Source organism: Triticum dicoccoides, chromosome 7A, assembly GCF_002162155.2.
Source record: "Triticum dicoccoides isolate Atlit2015 ecotype Zavitan chromosome 7A, WEW_v2.0, whole genome shotgun sequence".
NCBI classification, from domain to species: domain Eukaryota; kingdom Viridiplantae; phylum Streptophyta; class Magnoliopsida; order Poales; family Poaceae; genus Triticum; species Triticum dicoccoides.
The window spans coordinates 324,217,595-324,225,350 of NC_041392.1; positions in this window are offsets into that span (position 1 = coordinate 324,217,595).

Sequence of the window (7,756 nt, forward strand, 5' to 3'; positions counted from 1 at the left end):
AAAGGATGATGGAGACTTTGATTCCCCCACAAGTCAGGATGAGACCTCGGACAAAAAATAAAATAAAATAAAATAGGCCAAAAAATGAGAGAAGGCCCAACAAAAAAATGAGAGAAAACAGAGAAGGGACAATGTTACTATCCTTTTACCACACTTGTGCTTCAAAGTAGCACCATGATCTTCATGATAGAGAGTCTCCTATGATATCACTTTCATATACTAGTGGGAATTTTCATTATAGAACTTGGCTTGTATATTCTAATGACGGGATTCCTCAAAATGCCCTAGGTCTTCATGAGCAAGCGAGTTGGATGCACACCCACTTAGTTTCTTTTTTGAGCTTTCATAAACTTATATCTCTAGTGCATCTGTTGCATGGCAATCCCTACTCACTCACATTGATATTTATTAATGGGCATCTCCCTAGCTTGTTGATACTCCTAGTTGATGTGAGACTATCTCCTTCTTTTGTCTTCTCCACAACCACCGTCTATTCCACCTATAGTGCTATGTCCATGGCTCACGCTCATGTATTGTGTGAAAGTTGAAAAAGTTTGAGAACTTCAAAAGTATGAAACAATTCATTGGCTTGTCATTGGGGTTCTGCATGATTTCAATATTTTGAGTGATGAACATGGAGCATAGCCAGATTATATGATTTTGTAGGGATAAGCTTTCTTTGGCCATGTTATTTTGAGAAGACATACTCCCTCCATTCCTAAATATAGAGTGTATAGTTTTTGGCACGGAAATTAAAGAATGCACATGAAGGGAAAATTTCACAAGTTTTGGGCAAGACTACAACCGACTAATTGACATGAGAAAGTAGAGGAGCTTTCCCTATGTAAGGAAATGTAATCAAATCCCTTAAAAAGTTATCCAAGTGAGTGGTGCAAGGCAATACACCTTATATTTTGAACTTTTTCTCAAAAATCTATACACCTTATATCAAGGAACGGAGGGAGTAATTATTTTGTTAGTATGCTTGAAGTATTACTATTTTTGTGTCAATATTAAACTTTTGTTTTGGATTTTATGGATCTGAACATTCATGCCACAATAAAAGAGAATTACATGGATAAATATGTCAGGTAGCATTCCACATCAAAAATTCTGTTTTTATCATTTACCTACTCAAGGACGAGCAGGAATTAAGCTTGGGGATGCTTGATACGTCTCCAACGTATCTATAATTTTTTATTGTTACATGCTATTATATTATCTATTTTGGATGTTTTATATGCATTAATATGCTATTTTATATGATTTTTGGGACTAACCTATTAACCTAGAGCCCAGTCTCAGTTTCTATTTTTCCTTGTTTTAGAGTTTCGCAGAAAAGGAATACCAAATGGAGTCCAAACAGAATAAAAATTTCATGATGATTTTTCTTGGACCAGAAGACACCCAAGAGACTTGGAGTGCAAGTCAGAAGAGGCACAAGGTGGCCACAAGGGTGGACGGCACGCCCAGGGGGGTAGGGCACGCCCCCAACCTTGTGGGCCCCTCGGTGACCTTTTGACCTAGATCTTCCTCCTACATATACTCATATTCCCTGAAAACTTCCAAGGGAGCCACAAAACCACTTTTCCACTGCCGCAACCTTCTGTACCCTGAGATCCCATCTTGGGGCCTTTTCCGGCATCCTGTCGGAGGGGGATTCAATCACGGAGGGCTTCTACATCAACATCATTGCCTCTCTGATAAAGCATGAGTAGTTTACCACAGACCTACGGGTCCATAGCTACTAGATAGATGGCTTCTTCTCTCTCTTTGATTCTCAATACCATGTTCTCCTCGATGTTCTTGGAGATATATTCGATGTAATACTCTTTTGCGGTGTGTTTGCCGAGATCCGATGAATTGTGGATTTATGATCTGCTTATCTATGAATACTATTTGAATCTCCTCTGAATTCTTATATGCATGATTTGGTATCTTTGCAAGTCTCTTCGAACTATCGATTTGGTTTTGCCAACTAGATTGGTTTTTCTTGCAATGGGCGAAGTGCTTAGCTTTGGGTTCAATCTTGCGGTGGTTGATCCTAGTGACAGAAGGGGAACCGACACGTATTGTATTGTTGCCATCAAGGATAACAAGATGGGGTTTTCATCATATTGCTTGAGTTAATCCCGCTACATCATGTCATCTTACTTAATGTGTTACTCTATTCTTATGAACTTAATACTCTAGATGCAGGCAGGAGTCGGTCGATGTGTGGAGTAATAGTAGTAGATGCAGAATCGTTCCAGTCTACTTGACACGGACATGATGCCTATATTCATTATCATTGCCTTAGATATCGTCATAACTTTGCGCTTTTCTATCAATTGCTCGGCAGTAATTTGTTCACCCACCGTAATAATTTCTATCTTGAGAGAAGCCTCTAGTGAAACCTATGGCCCTCGGGTCTATTTTCCATCATATAAGCTTCCGATCTATAATTCTAGTTTCCTATTTACTTCTTCACAATCTTTTACTTTCCGATCTATAAACCAAAAATACCAAAAATATTACTTTACCGTGTATCCATCTCTATGAGATCTCATGTTGCAAATAACCATGAAGGGATTGATAACTCGTTTATCACGTTGGGTGCAGGTTGGTGTTTGTTTGTGCAGGTATTCGGTGGCTTGCGTGTTGTCTCCTACTGGATTGATACCTTGGTTCTCAAAATTGAGTTAAATACTTACTCTACTTTGCTGCATCACCCTTTCCTCTTCAAGGGAAAAACCAACGCAAGCTCAAGAGGTAGCATCAGCATGCAGGGTTAGGTATGATAGCACTGTTTGCTATCTTATCAATGCATAATGACTACTTTGCCATTGTGGTGACCCCTTAACCTATAAAAGGATGCCCATGGCAACCGTAGAAAGGGTTAGAAGGTTGAATCCCCATGCATGCATACGCGCGTAGCCACTGCCGCCCCTAGGAAACCTTGCCGGGCAAGTGTACTACGTTCCACCACTATCCTTCCACCATCAATCCACCAAAGCAGGAGTAGGTTTTTACGCCTCGAGGCGGCCCGAACCTGGGTAAACTCGCCTATGTGATCCATGTTGTGCTGTCCCACGCTCCTCTGCTCTTTGTGCAACATGACATCCCCCTGTCGAACCAACAAGGGGCCTTTGGTCCCATAGGTGGCCGTGGTTTCCCATGACACCTCAGATCTTGGAGGAGCACCTCACCGTCGAGGCCACCATCGATGCCTCGCGCACCAACGACGCAATGTGGTTGGCTGCTTTAAATGACAGTTCGTGGCCTTTTCTCGAGCCCACCCTCGGTGCCTTCGACAAAGACTACGAGGTGTTTTTCAGTGTGCACATGCTTACCTCATCTCGAGAGCCAGCAGGTTGGTACCCAGAGCGGCTCAGGCAACTCACCACTATGATGAGGACACCCATGATGCGGAGGCCTCGCCCTCTTCCATGTCCAAGGATCCAATCGTTATCTTTATCTCTGACAAGGAGGAGTAGCTTGTCTTATTAGCTAACTATAAGGACCCATGTTCAGTTTGCTAGCTATTGCCATTCCTTAACAAATTCTAGTCAATTTTGCTATCTACTTTTACCATGCAGTCTGTTGCTCTAGTGTATATGTTCTATATGTCGTGCAATGTGGTTCTCACTTATTAACTGTTTGGTTAAGTTGTCGTGTTCAGTTAACTGTTTGGTTCAATTCTGCAAATGTGATGTTCAATTCTTTAGGGTGCAATTTTGTATTGTCTTCCATGTGAGAAATAAATAGAATTTTTCTTTACAAAATACATGAGAAACAAACACAATTTCTATATTTCCAAGTTGTGAAGCATGCTTGTTTTTGTTAACTGTCTGATCTTCTAGTATGTTATACATTGTGCAATGTGGTGCTCAATTAAAGTTTGGTTCATTCTTTGTGGTGTTTAGTTAACGTTTTGGTTCAATTCTGCAATGCGATGTTCAATTGTCGTGGGTGCATTATGTTATTGTATACCATGTGAGAAATAAATCGAATTTGGTTGTACTAAATACATGAGAAAAACAAATACAATTGCTATATTTCCAAGTTTTTAAGCATTCTTGGTTTGGTTAACTATATGATCTTCTATTAGGAGTATGTTATATTGTGCAATGTGGTGCTCAGTTAACATTTGGTTCATTTGTTGTGGTGTTTAGTTAACTGTTTGGTTCAATTTTGCAATGTGATGTTCAATTGTTGTGGGTGCATTCTATTATTGTATACCATGTGAGGAATAAATTGAATTTGGTTGTACTAAATACATGAGAAACAAATACAATTGCTATATTTCCAAGTTGTTAAGCATACTTGGTTTGGTTAACTGTCTGATCTTCTATTAGGAGTATGTTATATTGTGCAATGTGGTGCTTAGTTAATGTTTGGTTCATTTGTTGTGGTGTTTAGTTAACTGCTTAGTTCAATTCCGCAATGCGATGTCCAATTGTCGTGGGTAGAATTTTGTATTGTTGTGCATGTGAGGAATAAATCGAATTTGGTTGCACTTAATACATGAGAAATATATACAGGTTCTATATTTCCTAGTTCTTAATCATGCTTGGTTTGGATAAATGTGTTTTCCATGTGGCTTGAATTAATCTGATGAATCTGCAATGTGCTTATTTTTCATCAACATATTTTACTGATAGCAAGATTTTTGTTGCTAAGAATGTATCCTTTCTAGAGAAGGAGTTTCTCTCAAAAGAAGTGAGTGGGAGGAAAGTAGAAATTGATGAGGTAATTGTACCTTCTCTCGAATTGGAAAGTATCACATCACAGAAATTAGTTCTAGTGATGCATACACCAACTAGAGAGAAAGCTAATGATAATGATCATAAAACTTTAGATCAAGTTACTACCGAACCTCGTAGGTCAACCAGAGCACGTTCCGCACCAGAGTGGTACAGTAATCCTGTTCCGGAAGTCATGTTACTAGACCATGATGAACCTACAAACTATGAGGAAGCGATGATGATCCAAGATTCCGATAAATGGCTTGAGGCCATGAAATCTGAGATAGGATCCATGTATGAGAACAAAGTGTGGACTTTGGTGGACTTGCCCGATAATTGGCAAGCCATTGAAAATAAATGGATCTTCAAGAGGAAGATGGACGCTGATGATAGTGTTACTATCTACAAAGCTTGACTTGTCGCAAAAATGTTTTTGACAAGTTCAAGGTGTTGACTACGATGAGATTTTCTCACTCGTAGCGATGCTTAAGTCTGTCCAAATCATGTTAGCGCCGCATTTTATGAAATTTGGAAAATGGATGTCAAAACTACATTCCTTAATGGATATCTTAAAGAAGAATTGTATATGATGCAACCAGAAGGTTTTGTCGATCCTAAAGGTGATAACAAAGTGTGCAAGCTCTAGCGATCCATTTATGGACTGGTGCAAGCATCTCGGAGTTGGAATACACGCTTTGATGAGGTGATCAAAGCATATGGTTTTATACAGAATTTCAGAGAAGCATGTATTCACAAAAAGTGAGTGGGAGCTCTGTAGCATTTCTGATATTATATGTGGATGGCATATTGTTGATCGGGGATGATATAGAATTTTTGGATAGCATAAAAGGATAATTGAATAAGATTTTTTCAGTAAAAGACCTCGGTGAAGCTGCTTATATATTGAGCATTAAGATCTATAGAGATAGATCAAGACACTTGATAGGACTTTCACAAAGAACATACCTTGACAAGATTTGAAGGAGTTCAAAATGGATCAGTCAAAGAAAGGGTTCTTGCCTATATTACAAGGTGTGAAGTTGAGTAAGACTCAAAACCCGACCACGGCAGAATATAGAGAGAATGAAAGTCATTCCCTATGCCTCGGCCATAGGTTCTATAAATTGTGCTATGCTATGTACCAGACCTATTGTGTACCTTACCATGAGTTTGGAAAGGGGGTACAATAGTGATCCAAGAGTGGATCACTGGACAGCGGTCAAAGTTATCCTTAGTTACCTAAGATGACTAAGGAAATATTTCTCGGTTGTGGAGGTGATAAAGAGTTCGTCGTAAAGAGTTACGTCGATGCAAGATTTGACACTAATCCAGATGGCTCTGAGTCTCGATCTGGATACATATTGAAAGTGGGAGCAATTAGCTAGAGTAGCTCTGTGCAGAGCATTGTAGATATAGAAAATTTGCAAAATACATACGGATCTGAATGTAGCAGACCCTTTGACTAAACTTCTCTCACAAGCAAAACATGATCACACCTTAGTACTCTTTGGGTGTTAATCACATAGCGATGTGAACTAGATTATTGACTCTAGTAAACCCTTTGGGTGTTGGTCACATGGCGATGTGAACTATGGGTATTAATCACATAAAGATGTGAACCATTGGTATTAAACAAAGTGTCCCTAGTAAGCCTCTACTAGACTAGCTCGTTAATCAAAGATGGTTAAGTTTCCTAACCATAGATATGTGTTGTCATTTGATGAACAGGATCACATCATTAGGAGAATGATGGGATGGTCAAGACCCATCCGTTAGCTTAGCATAATGATTGTTAAGTTTTATTGCTATTGCTTTTTTCATGTCATATACATATTCCTTTGACTATGAGATTATGCAACTCCCGGATACCGGAGGAATACCATGTGTGCTATCACAATGTAACTGGATGTTTACAAATATGCTCTGCATGTATCTCCGAAGGTGTTTGTTGGTTTGGCATAGATCGAGATTAGGATTTGTCACTCCGAGTATCGGAGAGGTATCTTTGGGCCCTCTCGGTAATGCACATCATAATAAACCTTGCAAGCAATGTGACTAATGAGTTAGTTGAGGGATGATTCATTACGGAATGAGTAAAGAGACTTGCCGGTAACAAGATTGAACTAGGTATGAACATACCGATGATCGAATCTCGAGCAAGTAACATACTGATGACAAAGGGAATAACGTATGTTATCATTGCATTTGACCGATAAAGATCTTTGTAGAATATGTAGGAACCAATATGAGCATCCGAGTTCCTTTGTTGGTTATTGACCAGAGATATGTCTCGGTCATGTCTATATATTTCTCAAACCCGTAGGGTCCGCACGCTTAACGTTCGATGACAATTTGTATTATGAGTTATGTGTTTTTGTGACCGAAGATTATTCGGAGTCCCGGATGAGATCACGGACATGACGAGGAGTCTCGAAATGGTCGAGAGGTAAAGATTGATATATTGGACGACACCGGAATGGTTCCGGGTCGTTTTAGGTATTTTTAAAAGTACCGAGAGGTTACCGGAACCCCCCGGGGAAAGTAATGGGCCACGATGGGCCATAGGGGAGAGAGGAGGCAACCCACAAGGGGTGGCCCCCATGGGAGTCCGAATTGGACCAGGGGAGGGGGCGGGCCCCCTTTCCTTCTCCTCCCTCTCCTTCCCCCTTTTCCCCCCTCCATGAGAAGGAATAAGAGGAGGCGAATCCTACTAGGACTAGGAGTCCTAGTAGGACTCCCCCCTTATGGCGCGCCCCCTGGCCAGCCTCCTACCTCTCCCTCCTTTATATACGTGGGCAGGGCACCCCTTGACAACAACATCAATTGTTCTTAGTCGTGTGCGGTGCCCCCCTCCACAGTTTACTCCTCCGGTCATAGCATCGCTGTGCTTAGGCGAAGCCCTGCGCGGATCACATCACCATCATCGTCACCACGCCGTAGTGCTAATGAAACTCTCCCTCGACACTTTTCTAGATCAATAGTTCAAGGGACGTCATCGAGCTGAACGTGTGCTGAACTTGGAGGTGTCG